Below are 16,083 nucleotides of genomic sequence, written 5' to 3'. Positions count from 1 at the left end.
TCTTTCCCTCTAGTCCATAACGAGAGCCTTTCTGCCTGTTTCCAGTTTATCATGATCCTCTGCCTTGGGACTGACACTGCAAGATCTATTAATTTCTCATCGAGCTGAGTTTAAAGTGAAGACCCTCTTGTAACCCACTCATAACCTTCATGGGAGAGTGGAGTATCCTTGCCAATTATCTCAGAGATAGCTTTATAAACTCATTCCCTCCAAATATATTTTACAGCAGGAATAACTCATATGAAAAAAGATTCACCTTCCTTTCAGCAATGTCACTGGAGTCACAGCAGATTCAGAAAAAGTTGAAGCACTAACAGGAGTCGTATGAAAATCACATGCACTTACTCCTTGCTTCTTGTTTTCCCTCTGCCACCCCTCCTGGCTGTCAGAGCTCCCAGTCACATCTTGAGCAAAATAATCTACATTTCTAAGTCCCTGTGCCCTTTGACATAGTCAATTTGTCCTTACTTCCCTTCAGAACAAAAGTAAATGTGAGACTTCTTCATTATCTTCCAAATGAGATGAGAAACTGAGGTCTTGACCACTTGTGATCATTAGAAAAATCCCATGACACTTCTTGCAAGAGCAAGACCATTAACCCTGATGTCCTGGCACAACTCCAGTTTGGGTGATTATAATTACATTTTGCCTGCTTTTGTATCTCCAGAGGGATCATACAACTTCCCTCCCTTGCTGTTCCAGCCTGTCACATAGGGCAGCAGCCCTGGCTGCCCTGCTTCCCCATCCATGTGCTGGGAGTAAGGGCAGATTGAATTTAGGATGCTTCAACCAGACAGGCTCTGAGGGAAACAGGTCATGGGATGCTTCTTTCCCAACTCCATTTGCTGTTCTAGGTCCACAAAAGGACTCTCTTGGCTCCATGCTGGAAGCCCCCAGTCTGTTGCAACCCCAGCAACTAATTCTGCTGCTTGATGAAAAAAGATCCCTTAGGCAATTTGCTGGGATCTCACCATGTTTTCTTGACCCTGGACACGGCTCTGCTATAAAAATCTTTTCATTCTTAGTTCTCCATTCAGCCCATGACCACTTATGTTACATTGGGCTGACTAATAGTTGTTGTCCTTCTATTGCACTTTTTAGTTTTGTTGCGTGTTGAGTTTTTGAAGCTGTGCATTCCACACAAATAACCTGTCTATCTGCTCCAAGTGGAGGAGAAGGAGCCTTACTCACCTTCTGTATGTTTGTCTCTTGCACCTGTATCAAGGAGATGTCTGTCTGCTCTTCATAACCTTTTGGAGAGGCAGATGCATGAGGTCCTAGGAGGACACTACACTTTTGAATGCAAGTTATGGGTCAAGATCCAACATTCACTGAAGCCAATGGAACTACTTCCAGTGCATACCATGGTGTTTGAGTCAATTCCTAAGTCTATAAACAGCTTAGCCAGGGTCTGAGCCATGCTAAAGGAGAAGAAACAAACTGGTATGAATTATTCTTCAGAACTGCCTCAAATGGGATTAGGTATCTCTGTCCCTTTGAGGATGTGTTTCAAAAGCATTCATGGGGTGCCATGAGCAAAACATGATGCTGGGTAATGCAGCTGACACCCTATTTGTTGGCTATTCATAGTTTTTGGGGGGAGCCCTAGGAAACCAAGGACATCTCAGTTATGTATTTTCAGATGCACATGTGGCAAAGCAGTCTCAGCACTAGGAGCTGCCTCTAATCATTTGCATTTAATGCAAACTGAGTTAGATATGGCTCTCCAAATCAGTGTTGATCAAAACATATGTGGGAGGAGGTTTTTTTTTCCAGAGCAGCTACCAAAAATTATTAAAGATTTTTCTACAGAAAACATCAACTTCACAAAAACAAAAAAGTTAAAAAAAAAAAAAAAAAAAAAAAAAAAAAAAAAAAAAAAAAAATTAAACCTATGAGAGAGACAGCATGAGCTGGGAGCCCAGTTCCTCTATAGACCCTCTCCCCTTGGAGGGGTGGGATGAGGAACCACTCTGCTCCAGAACTGCTGCACGCTGGCACTGGTGCTGGGACTGCAAGGCAAAGCTTGGAGCTATGGATCTGCTGCCTCTGGACATGCTGGGAACCAATCCTGCTCTTGAAGACTCTCAGATTTTCATTTTATATCCAGAGTTTTGGTGTCAGTTCATTTGGTCAGAGATTCTGGCTTTTTTGCCTGTGTTTATTTGTCTGTTTCCCTGGCTCAGTATACATTTCATTTCCCTGGCTCCTCTGGCATTTCTTTGAAGTCTGATTAGAGCAAATATGCAAACTGCCTTTCCTTGTGGGAAATTCCTTCTGCAGACAGAGGGGTGCCAGCCTGGCTCTGGAGCAGCCAGCCCAGGGGGAACGGGCTTGGGGGCTTTGTCACTGCATCTCTGCAGAGCCAGGCATCCCAGACAGGATCCACAATGCCCATTCCAATCAGCATCCTGTCTGGACTCACATGCTGAGCTCAGCACCACACAGGTATTCCCAACAGCACCATCCAGGCATTCCCAACAGTACCATCCTTGCTGTGGTGCAGTGTGAGGACAAGCAGTGGCAGTGCTGGCACCCAGGGACACCAGAGCCAGGGCAGAACAGGGCTCCTTGGCTCAGAGCTGGTGCAGGCTGCAGCTTTCTGTGCAGGATTATGAAGGGCAACTCATGGGGGCTGTGTCCCTGCAGAAGATGGGAAAGCATTTCTCCTCAGGGCTGCCCTTCTCTCCTGCTTATTCTGAGGAGGCTCCATGCATCCAGGGCAGCCACAGAGAGGGTGAGTGTGCAGAGTCACAAAGAATCCTTCACTGGGCTTAGAAAGCCACTGCTCCTGTTGTGCATGAAGATATTTTGGCATTATTTCTCCCTGCTACATCCTGGAAAGGCCAAATACTGTAGCAAAGAATGTGGAGAAACAAAAGATATTTCTCCCTAAGCCAAGTGTCACAGGAAAGGGTTCAGGCTGCAGTAAGCTCTCACTCCCCTATCTCTATTTGTAATTAAGCTTTACATTAATATCAGATGAAATTAAGGCTCAAAGCTTGTTCCCTATTAATGGTGAGGGTGGTTGCTGTAGTGTATATGCATTTAAAGCAGAGTTGTACCTGCTGATCTTGATGAATGAGTCATTTGTGCTCTGAGTTTTCTTTGGAAATGAAGAGGAGAGTACACAGCCCTGTTGCTGATAAGGAATTCTGTTATTTTCTGTTCTGTAGCCATTTCTCCAGGAAGCCCTTGCTTCATTTGCATTGCTTTTTTAACCTTATATGCTCAGTGGGCCCAGGCAAGGCTTCTTTCTTCTTGAATTAAATGTAATCAGGCTGAGCAGCGAGGAAGAAATGATGAATGAGGACATCATTTTGGAAAACACATATCTCCTGACTGCTTATCTCAATGACATAAGAGGACTTGAATACAGTATGGAAAATAAATGCAGATGGGGGTTCAGCATATCATGCTGGAGAGTAATAGCTGAGAGGGCTAGACTTGGCCAGAAACTATTTATTTTTTAGAGCATTGCTGTTGTAATTTATAAAGGTTAATCATTAAAACTTTAATTCTCCTGCAGGGAAATGGCTGAAGAACTGTGGCATTTGTCATGCTTGCAGCAAAAAGGGACCACGACAATGAAAGAAGCAACCTTGCTGGGGGAGCCTGTGCTGACCCATCCAAAAGGGCATCACCATCCTTCATACCTGCAACCAGGTCTGCTGCTGGGGCTGGACCCACCATGGGAGAGCTTTAGGGGCAAGGATGGGGGGCAGGAGGGTGCATACGAGGAGGTGAGGTGTCAGAAGACAGAAGACTTGCAGAGCTGTAGTTACAGCAAGGAGCTGCTGTCCTTCAGGGAGGACAAAACCCTTTACTGGATAAAGTCCCCTCACCTCCCCAGGAACTCATCTCCTGGCCACCCTCCCAGGCTGGCAGCAGCAACTCAGTAAATGTCACAGAGCATGAAGTCTCTAGAGGGCAAAAGGAAAAAGGGACTCAAAATAAAACTTCATGAAGTGGAAGAACAGTGAGGTTGTTTCATCGTTTCTGAAGCTGCACTTTTAGCCCAGAATGCATTTATTAATGGCCCTATAAACCAGGTGAGTAAGGAGAAGGAGAAATGGGGAACACTTGCCAAATAATTTGCTCTTCAAACACTCCAGTGTACCACTGCAGTTATTTATTTGTAATGTGACTTCCTCTAGATGGAATAAATCTGATAAAGTCTGGCCACGCAGAGCTCAAATAGCATTTGAGCCAGCTTGTTCAACACAGGTCAGTGTGTAATTATGGAAACATTCACATTTTAATCTGGAGCAGAACAGGCCACTTGCCATGAAAAAGAAGGAACTTTTTTTTTAACTGATAATGTGACTTCCATAAGAAACAAAGTGCCTTTGCAAATTCAAGTAATCAAGCCATGGTTGTGTTCTGGTGGGGAAATGCTGCTCTGCACAAGAACAAGGAGTTCAGAACAGCCCAGAACAGAGAGAGTCTGTTAAGGGAGTATTAATTATAGTAAATAAAGATAGCAGAAAAAAATCAGTGTTTAGAAAATAAATGGAGGGCTGGGCCCAACTCAACCCATGTTCAGCCTTAAACAACTCTCAGACTTTGAATATCTGAACTTTGAGATTGGAGACAGTCTTTGGTCCTAATTGAAAATGCTGATGAATGCAACACAATGCAGTTTACCTGACCTCTATGTCAAGCATATTTCATTGCAGAAAAGGCCTTGAACACTGTGGGACTCCTGGCCCACCCACCCACGGGGCTGTGCAGTAAATCAGCTTTCATTACAGCTCATTGCCCAGAGCAGCCAGATTCATCCTGGAGCTGAGGGAAACATCCAGCAGTGTCTGGATGTGGGGGAAGAAAAGCTCTGCTTAGCAATTTGAGTCCTACATGAATTGAATTGAAGCGGGTATTAATTAGTGTCTCTGTTTATTGACATTGCCATTAAGTTTTCCATTAATTCACAGAGTGGATGTTTTTCCTTGCTGATGGAATCCAGGTATCAGGCTCCTCCAGGTCCTGGGATGCAGCCTGCCCCCAGCAGCACTCCTCACACCACTGGTGGGCAAAATCCACAAATGCAACTGCTGTGAACAAGGTAAAAGCAACATTAAATTACATATTTATTCTTGTTGACCTCCCTCATTCTGGGCAGACAAAAATTAGAGCTACCCCAGTCTGGTGTTAATTTGCAATTGCCTGTGATGCTACGGGGGTGCTGCAGCCCAAACACTGAGAGCACCTGGATGTAAAGCCTTGATTTGGCCACTTGTAGCTTTTGAACAACATGCAACTTTGGTTCTCCTGGGTGATAAGGGGTGGGATGATGTTAAGCTGGAGAAGGACCCAGGAGCACTTTTGTCCAAAGCAACAGCAGCAACCCTGCCAAGCAGGCATTTGGCATCCTCTGACTGCAGGCAGGGAAGGAGGGTTGGAGGATTTCATTTAGAAAGCCTGCAGGTCTCTGAAGAATGGATGCTTAGGCTTATTGCAGAATGATGGATCAAGGTTTAGCAAGGCAAACTGAGAATTGGGACTGAACTGGTTTTGAAAATCCTTCAATGGCCTCCTTACAGAAAAATTTTTGTTTGGTATTTGGTATAGAACAAAACCAATGTCTGTCAGGTGTGAAGGGGAAATAGTCTTCCCCTCCGTAGTTGCACCCTGGTCTTTAGATTGCATCATATAAACCAGCTCCACCAACGAAATGTGGAGTGTTCTGAAATACTGTATTTGCTTTGGATCAGTTCACAACCAGATTGTTTTTATTTTGCTTCATAAGTTGAGATTGGAGATGTATAGACATGTTACCCTTTGTGTTTGCGCTGCCACCCTGGCAAGAGAAAAATGGTTGCTTGGGGTTTTCAAACGTTCTCCAATTATTTTCCTAAAATTGTTTGGATGAAATAGTGTTGGTTCATATAATTAGCTGAAATAATAAACTGGCTGAAGTTTGGGGATTTTTCCTTTTGGAAGTAAAAAGACTGCAGTGAGCTCAAGACAGTTGGCAGGAAGTGTAATGCTGTGGTGTGAACAGTTTGGGGCAGGTCACAGACTGCACCCAGCCCCAGGGGTTGTCCTGGGTGGAGGAACCAGTGCATTCCCTGTGCACTTCATCCCCCATGGCCTTAGGTTTTCCATTCAGCTCTTGCAAAGGTAGTTGTGCTGAAGTGAGTGTGATACCTCTGCAGAAAGAGAAGTTTCCTGGGAGGTGAAGGGAGCTGCAGAAGAGCACGATGCTTCAGGTCTGTGTGTTCCTAGCACCAAAATAAGCCAGCTTAGGTTCACCTTCTTTTTTTCTTACCAGCATCGTTCTCCAGACTGACTGAAACCTTTCTCCAGTGAGTGCCAAAGGACAAACCCATGATGCACACTAACAGAGAGATGCCCCCAATATGTAGATGCTCCCGTGAGTAGCACTACAGAAATTCCTGTAGCACTACAGAAATTCCTGGCAACTCAGTTCTCTCCTTAATCCTTCCTTCAACCCTTGAAGCAATTTGGTGATTTTATCACTCTCCTCAGGAGGAGACATGGGGCACATTTAGGGCTGTCCCTTGGGACATTCCCAGTCTCCACATTGCAGCATCTGCTGGTCTCAGGGACCAAGCACAGGAATTGCCCTGTGACACACACAAACCTCCATGTTTGTGTGTGTCCTCTATTGCCTATGTTTAATAAAAAAAAGTAAACAACAGTCTAAGCACCAAATGCTGCAGACTACCAAAAATAATCTAAATTTGAGTCAGCTTTGGAAAAGATGTGTGGGGGTTTTAAACACTTCTGAATCTGACAGTACCAATTTTTATCCCTGACCTCTACAGCAACCCTGACTTCCTTTCCACCTCTCAGCATACCCTCCCTGTGCAATAACCTCTGCTCCTCCATCCTGCCTGAGCTGTGTACACTTGGATAGTGGATCAATCACCGTAATAGCTGTTGTCTTCTAGGTTTATTAATGCTTTCCAACTGAATTTCTGTTTTCCTGTTAATAACCCTACCAGTGGAACACTTTTGTGGACATGCAATTATTCATGTGACAAACTTGCCACTCGAATGGTAGTGGGTAATTAGTAAGCCTTGGATCCAACTAGAAGGAAGTCATTTTTAATTTCTGCAACAGGCTAGAAGATGGGATTATTTCACTGCAAAACTGTCTTCACTCAAAGCAATGTTTAGGAAGGAAGAGCAGCTGAGGTATGTGATATGTGAAAGGAATGAGAGAGGCACAAGTGCCACCCATAAGAATTTGTTTGGCCCCAGAGTTCATATTAGCAGGCTGGTGCTTGCACTTGGACTTGCAGAGCTGCAACCAAAAGGAGAAGAGGTCTGAAAGGAGGGGGGCAAAGAGAAACTCAGGGTTTGATCCAGCTGCTGCTGGCAGGAGTGAGGAAAAGCTATGTAGAAAGAAATGTCACACTGCTGGAGCATTAAATTCCTCTGGGACTTGTGTGGGTCAGGCTTGTTCCTGCCATGGCAGCAAAGCTCCTGCAGCAGCAGTGGGGAGTTTGGCAATGGAGAAAGCCAGGCTGGGATTATTTATGCTCCTCTTGTGTAAGCATAACTGCAGGTATCACTTCACTAGCTCAGCTAATAGCTGCTATCTGTCCTCAGCAGTTCTCCCTAGCTGTTGGTAGATAGGCAATGCTCAGGACCAGATACAACTGCTGGGCACAGCTCAAAATCCCTCTGGTAGAGATATAGGGCTGTCTATGGACAGAAGATAGGACGTGGTCTTTTGTCATTGTTGTCCTTTGTCATTTTAGTGTCTATGTTACATTTGGCAGTCAGAATAGTTGGCCAAGCTGGGACTCATCTCTCTGCTTCAGAATAGTGCAACATGACAGCTCAGCTTATCATTTACCATTCATTTTTTTTGGATGTTAGAATTTGAGAAGTTTAAAAATTAAAAGGAAAAGTCTGATTGCTTTAAAGTATGGTCTTAACTTGTGGCTCTCCTTTTCTTCCCTACATTTTTTCTACTGGCCCCAGGCATAATAACAGAGCTATCCATACAGGCAGTGTCAGTATTTTTATGCCAACTATAAAAATACCCTGAACTCCTTATTCTGGAGAAGCCAGCACCTCTTGCAAATGCAGCATTTCTAGGGCCAATGTATTCCTCTTCCAGACAACTGAATATGGAAAAGAATGCAAAACATCCTGAAAGAGCAGAACCTGTCAGTAATCCCTCAGTGGCTGCCAGTATCAGAGAGGATGCATGCAGAAGCCAAAGACAGCCATCTTTGTCCAGTCACTTGTGTGCCCAGCTTAGAGGCAACACCTTGGGATATAGGATGCAAAATCCTCTCTGGGATGTGCATTAAATGGCTGGCTTTGCAATTGAATGGAGCTGCTTCTCTCCTACAAGATAAAGTGGGGCCATTGCCAGCACATGTGATGCAAGAGGCCAGACAAGGCACAGAGGGGCCAGGAATCCTGCAAGCCCTCCCAAGGCTCCTCACCAGTGATGGGACACCTTCAGCCCTCACAAGAGCTGGATGTAGGGTTATCTTTGGGGAGTCAGGTGTCCCCAGTGCTACAGTGCATCTCTGACTGCAGCTTCTGCAGGAGCTGCCCCTGACCTCATCCCACAGGAGGACTTGGGGGTTGCTGGCTTTGGCTGTCCAGAAGTAGGCCTGACACTGAAGTTATGTTGTGGAAGCAACACAAGTTATGAGGTAAGTTGGTTGTGGCAGCAAGGGGCTGCTGGCAATGTTTCTCACCTTTCTGCACTCACCATGCCAAAAAATTCTTGCAGGCCTGTAATGACCCTGCCAGCAACCTCTTCCACATCCATCTCATCCAACACCAGTTGGATCTCACCCAGTAATGCATGATAAATGCATCAGCCTGCATTCATGGTTACAATCCTGACCACACTATAATCAGCAGCAAGCACCCATCAGTCCACTGGAGTCACTTTAGGCTGCTTTTAGTCTATTGGTTTCATTATGCTGTTACAGCTCTCCTCAGACACACTGCTAATTAACTCAATCCCATCCTTGCAAGTCCTGGCTCCCACATCATCTCTGGGGTTTCCAGTCCAAGGAATTGTAACAGATCATTTATCCCAGGGGGTTTAAATGGATGCTTTTCCAAGATGGAGTTACAGGCAGAGGAATCACGATTGCAGAGATGCATTCAAGTCTCTAATTCAGTGTGTCGAATCAGAATTTGTATAGATTTTAAATAATTCATCACTGGGCTTCAGTATATTTAGTTACTCAAATTAGGAATCTGGAATTTTGTTCTGCAGAGAGCTCCTGTGTATCATTGTCAGAGGTTAGCTCTGCTGCCCATGTCCATATGGAGGAGTTCAGACAAATTAAGTTGGAGGAAGTGACTGGCAGCAAAAGATACAGGAAAATCTGTGACACATAATAATGTTATGAGAGCCTCTAGGTGGCTGTGGACTGGGTGATGCTGGTGTATGGTCCAGCAGGTTATACACTGCTGAAATGTTGGGAGACAGCAAAGAGCATTGCCTGGGATTGCAGGGTTAGAGCCATTTGCATGGTCTAGGCAAGGTCTTTGGACTTCAAGGCATGAGCTTGGGGACTGTCTGTGTTTTGTCCCCTGTGCTCTATGTGGATTGCAAACCACTGGCAGAAATGGAATGCTCTTGCTCTTTGCTCTGTCCAGCTTATAACAATAACACAGCCAACATGGACATTCACACCCATCAGCAGACACAGCAGCAGTGGTGAACTCTCAGTCACAGCTGGGAGAGACCTCAGTTTTGGCAGCTTCTCAATGCTGAGCACTGCTGCAAAGGGTTGGTTCAAAAATATCAACCCATAGCTTTGTTTTGCAGCTACACAGTTTCTGGTCTGGATCTGACTTTCCCCCTTTGTTGACCCAAGGAAGTCCTCAAGAAGGTGCTCTCGTAGTGATGAACTGGGAGGGGTCTGTGTGCATCATCTCCCAGATGATGAGATATCCCAGCCACAAAACAAGCTGGAGCTTTTCATCCACAACATACTGTATTTATTGGAATCCCTGGCACTCAGGAGGGGGTTGATTTTACAAGGTCTCAACACCTATTCACCTTGAGAGGAGCAGAAAGCACTCAGCACCTCTCCTTGGAGCTCAGCACACTGCACACGGTTGAAACCTTTTGTCTCCCTCTTGTTTCTATGCATTTCGGTCACATTATACAAAAGTTCTGCAGAACATTCAATTACTTACTGCACAATTATAATCATATTTGTATACCTATAAGTAGGTCACCAGTCTCTTAGGTTAATCAATTATAATGAAGCTCACACCAGTTTCTTTCATAAATCATCGGCTTTTAGTGTATCCACTGAGATAATGAAGGAAAACCATCTAATTTTGATCAAGCTGGAATGAAATGTGAACGTGCATAATTTGCTCTTATGAAGTGTATCTAATGTTCTTTACATCTGTATTTATTTGTGCTGTTTCATGCTGCATGACACTTAAGTGGCAAAAAAATACGGAGGTCGTTGCACTTAAAGCTAAATGACCCAGAGAATACAATTTATCTACATTTATTTTACACTGTTTATCATGACAAATATTTTAATAACCTATTTCTGATGGCTGATGCACCAATTACCAATCACACTGAAATCTGAGGCTTGACAGCAAGATTGTTTAGTGTGCTGCAAGAATATTTGGAAGAGCTGTTTTGCCACATAAAACTAAGCAGTTAAGAGAGAGGGGGGACTTCACTGAGGCTGGAGGCTGTGAGGGCTTTAGGACATATCTGGATGCCACCAAATAGTGGATGTCTGCTGAGCCACTGACACCGGAGATGCATCCTTGGCCATCTTGCCAGGGCTGTGGCAGCTGCATCCTCAGACATCTTCATGTCCTGGCTAGAAAGCCATGGCCAAGCTCACAAAGTGCTGGTGACAGCCCTGCTTTGGGGAGTAGGTTGAATGAGAGGCTCTAGAGATCTCTTCCCACCAACAATGCTGTGATCCCATGCTTCAGTACCCCTGCAAGGGTATTCAAGATGGGTGATGTGATGTGAACCCTTCCCTTCATAGCAAATATACCATGGGTTTTGACTGTCAAAAGGTGCAGCCTGATCCCTCATCACCTTACTGAGAGATGCACCAGTGACAGCAGGGAGCTGGAGGATCTGGTATCAGCAGATACTATTCCTTGCCATGAACATGGCTGTACCCTTCTTGCAAACAAACTCCATGTCTGAGGGATGTGTTGGCTCAGACCCCTTACCTAGACACAAGCCACTGTCCCCCATCCAGCCCCTCATGAAGTAATTATAATGCAAACCAGCTTTAGCTTGCTGCCTGCATGGATGTCTGACATCCCTTGCATCCCTAAGCATCCCTTGGGCTGCCAGCCTGGAAGATGCCAGCTTTGGAGAGGTGGCAATGCAGGCAGTGGGTCCTGAAAGAAATCAGTGTGCAAATGAATCTGAGAGAGAGCTGCTGGGACTCACCTTCCACAGAGTTACTGACTACTCCAGAAATTAATTATTGGTCAGGAAAAAGATTCTGCTAAACTGCTGCCTGGTTTGGACAAGTGGAGAGGTTTTGTGCCACTTTCCAAAAAAAGATCTGGAAGAATAGATGGGCACCCAAGTTCAGGTTTGTGAGGTCGCAGCTCCATGGGGCTTCTCCATTTTTCATCACTGCTCTGTGCTGCAGGCTTGCTCTGGGCATTCTGCACCTTAGGGGTCTCTTCCATGGTGTGAGAGAGCTCCACATCCCTGAAGACTCAAACGTCTCTCTGCAACCTAAGAGGGCTGCATTGCATGGGATTTCTATTCCTGCATGGGCAGTCTGGCTGCATTAACTTGCTCTGGATCTCTTATGGACAGAGCTCTGTGTTTGGAGGCTGGGCAGCCCTTATGGAATTTTGCAATGTGACTGCTGAAAAAAGCTGCTTTCTGGGTGATGCATCCTACAGCAGTGATGCAGGGCAGCAGACCTGGGCTTGACACGGGTCATGGTGTTGCTGAACTCACTTCTTCTGGCCCAGACCACTGCCCCCATGGCTGAGAAGGATCCCTACAGAGAAGGGTAGAGCTGGAGGTGCTGGAGGAGGATCTTCTGCTGGAAACCTGCAGGGTGGAAGGGAGGTGCTGACATGCCATCAAACCCAAACCTGCTCATGAAGGGGAGCTGGCAATAGACCTGGGTGGAAATTGGTGCTTTTTTAATTTTTATTTTTTTATTTTTTAATTAACCTGAATCACAACCTTCTGCTAAAAATCTCCATGTTTTCAGAAGCAGCTGCTAACTTAGAAATGAGCAGTGTTTTCAAACCCCCCGGTGGGGGGTTGTGTGTGTGTTTTGCATTAAAGAAAAAAAAAAAAAAGAAAGAAAAAAAAGAAGTTTTACACCTGAATTGTTTTCTGTTTTTCTCATGGAAAAACCAGCAATTTTTATCCAGAGGATGCTTGCTCCATGAGGCTGTTTGCTTTTGGAAAAAAAAATGTTGCTTTGTTTCTTGAAATTGTTTACTTTGTTTACTAACAAAAAATACTCCAGCTACTGTGACTTGGCCACGTGAGAGGCTGGGTTCATTGCTAATGGAAATGTTTGCTGGATTGTTTGTGGCAGCAGCAAGACCCCTTGACCCACCCATGGGCCCATTGGGCTGAGGCATTGTGCAGGTTCTTATGCAGATTTGGTGACTGTGTCCAGGTGCTGGGGTGAATGGGACAGGGATGGCACCCAGGTGCTGGGGTGAATGGGACAGGGATGGCACCCAGCATCCTTCATGCCCTACACTCACAGCCATGGGCAGTAGTGCTGGGACAGCCCCCCATGGTAGTTGTGCCACTGCTCAGCTCTGCTTTGGAGAAGTGTTTGTGTGGATTTACATGTGTCAGGCTCCTATTTTAGCAGGGAAATATGTCAGTAGGTCTAAAGTGTTCTGATTGATTTACATTCACCAGTGCGGGTGCCTCAGACCCAGAAGTAGATAAATTGTGGTTTAATGCTTTATTTATGCTGTCAGAGAATTTAATGTCTTTGGAAGGCATGGGGTTGATATTCCTAGGGGGAAGCTGACTCTCAGTGGGATGGATAACCTGTGGGAAGGGTTTTGTTAGGCCCCTGGGCTGCTCCCTGGTCCTGCTCTGCACAGGTGGGAAGTGATGAAAAGCAGCTTAGTTCTTAAATTGTTTTATATCTGACTAGGGGTTCAACCCCTTCCCATTTCTATGGGAATTTGGAAGTCATACACATCTGCAATGACAACAGATGGCACAATAGAGGGTTTAGCTGAGTTTTAGTTATGCAGACGAGTTAAATTAATTAACAGTAATCTCTTTAAAATGTATGGCAGAGTAATACCACTCTACAGTCTATAGAAAAATTCTTTGGGACGTAATAAGGACCTGGGAGTAATTAATTATGCAATAACCCAATGTTAAGCAGATTATATCAGCCAGTTGGTGGGCAGAGTTTGGATTTTCTACTTTCCAAAGAGGATCCTTTGTTTTTGCTACGTGGAGTCAGTCTGCACCAGTGTCTACAAGGAATGCTCCAGTCCCTGGAATTCCTGTGCATATCATGGGTGTAATCACCCACGTTTTGCTAAAAGAAAACTATTATAGCATAAAGCATGCAGGCTCAGAGCAGGTACAGTTACAGAAGAAAATGGAGTATTTTGTTAAGAACAGATAGTTAGCTTATTACCTTATAAGCACCTATCTAAGCTGTGTTCAATTAATGAAATGAGATTTAAAGGAAAAAGGATTGGTACCAACCAAACCACTGCATTATAAGCTCTTCTAATTATACAATAAGATAATGTCCACCAGATTAAAATTTTAATTAGCTTAATTTAGAAGTAGAAAAAGCATTAGATTTCAAGTTCTGAAACACCTAAAATGACCTCAGGGGAGGGGAAAAAGTTGAAAATCAGTTGAGCATTGTGCATGTCCTCATGTCTGCTGTTTTTTTCCAGAGGTCAGCAAATCCCAGTGGATATAGGCTCCTGCATTTGCCCACAAGAGGCTGTTTGGGGATGGTAGTGGGGGCTCTGGGTGCAGTGGGCACAGGCAAAGCCTCTGGCTCCCCTTTCAGAAGGCAGAAACATGCTGGCTGTAACAGGGACTTTTGTTCTTTTTTTGTTTTTTCTCTTTCCTCTTCCCTATTCATAGATGTAAAGGCCAAACCAAACCATTAAGCCCAACTAATCCTACATCCTGCAAGACCAAGGCCATCTCTCCCATCCCTTAATTTCTCAGTACTCAGTGACCATGACCCTCCTGTAAATGCACTGAGTGCTCCAGACAGGGAGCAGGACCCCACTGAAAACACCCAGTCTTGATTTAAGGACTTTAAGTGATAGATGATTTAGAACATCCCTTAATAAACCACTCCAATGCATAATTACACCTCCAGTAAAATAATTCATTGGGGCTGGAAGCACAGGGAGCCATAACATGCAAGGTGCACAGTACCCAGTTATGTTTGGTTATCAGGAAAGAGTCAAAGAGCTCTTTGTTATATTTTTTCAGGGAAGAAACAAAGACATTTGAACCATTTGCACAACATAGCTCTCCAGCCCATGTCTTGAAAGGGCTGGAGGTTTGCTGGGAAAGCTTTGAGGTGAGGGAGGAATAAAGAAAAGAGAGTTTTATAATGCAGGGTTGAATTTCTATTGGAGTGGCTTGGCCAGCCCCTAGTCCCATGGGGGAAAGGAAGAGGAATTTGAATGTAATATTTTTTTCCCTTTCAGAAGGTCAAAGCTTTTCCATATAATTGCAAAGCAGCATAAGAGAAATACACTTATTCCTCTGTCACAGCTGTCAAAAATGGAGGAGGAAGTCCCAAACACTACATTTCATGAAAGCCCTGAAGGTAAAAATGATCTGCTGGTTTGAAATTTATCTTAATGAGCAAAATCCAGCCAATGGAACAGGGTGCAGATGAAAGTGACAGATGGGATCATTTAAAGTTTGATTCTTTGCATGAAAAAAAAAAAATTAGATAAGTTATTTTTCTTCTGGTTGTTACAGTGTTCTGCAGTGTGTCACAGATTCCCATTGGCAGTCTCAGGTATCTGGCAGAGCAATTTATTCAGAGTCTCTTGAAAATTCATAGTTAGAGGGAGGTCCTGGAACTCCTCAGCCCATGTAAACCCCAGGAGTTGGTCCAACAGCCTGTGGCAAACAGAGAGAGCCTCTTGGGCCAAGAGGTTTTTGGTAGGTAAGGACTGCAAGTAAAGACATGAGAGAGTTTATAACCCAATAATATTTTTGGTTAATGGAGAGTGATGGTGGATTGCTCCCAAAAATATGTAAAGGCACAGATCTGCTGGGGAAAGGCATTTTGGTGAAAATTCTGTGGGACAGAGTGAGTATTCCTGGGCTGGACAGTCTCAAGGAGAGCCCTGTCCTGCATCAAGGTTCCTGCAGAGCGATGGTTACAGCAGATCCTGTTTTGAGAGATCCATTTCTGAGGTTGGACAGAAGTCTGAAGCTGTTCAGTATCAGCCCTCTAAAAATAGGAGCAGGCATCATCAATCAGGCAGTCTGGAAGACTGTATAGAAATGTATCACTTTGTTCCCAAGTATTTTCAGACATAAACAACTGCAAGAATTTACCACCACTCTATAAAAATATTGCTTGGGACCCAGCAGTAAAACGTCTGTGCAGTTGGAGGATGCGTTCACTTGCAGGAGATCTGCTGAATTTTGATTCTGAGAGGTGTTGTCACACACCTCTCTGTTTGTAAGGCCATATTGTTCTGTGTTGCTTATCTTTAATAGGGAAAAGTGTGCAGGAAAAGGACTGAAATCAGCCCCATGCATTAAAACAGATGCCTTTGCCATCTTTGCACAGGTAGTTTTGGCTACAGGAACCTGATGCACAACATCTGTGTACAGCAGACACACAACAGCTGTGGCAGGGCAGGAGCAAAAGCATTAACCCTCACTGACCATTTCTGATTAGCTCAATTAGCAGTTAATAAGGGTTTAAGGCAATTGAGAGGTCCTTAGCTTTTCTTATTTAAGCAGTGCTGGGGGAGGTTTTACAACTGGTTTGGCAAATGTCTGACTGTGTAGCAGGATACTGGGCAGACTGGAGGACGAAGAGCTCACACTGGCAGCAATGGTGAGGGGAAGCTGAGGTTGTGTTGGGGTTGCTGCTGGTC

Source organism: Calypte anna, chromosome 4, assembly GCF_003957555.1.
Source record: "Calypte anna isolate BGI_N300 chromosome 4, bCalAnn1_v1.p, whole genome shotgun sequence".
NCBI classification, from domain to species: Eukaryota; Metazoa; Chordata; class Aves; order Apodiformes; family Trochilidae; genus Calypte; species Calypte anna.
The sequence above is the reverse complement of the archived record's forward strand: the minus strand, read 5'-3'. Positions refer to the sequence as shown.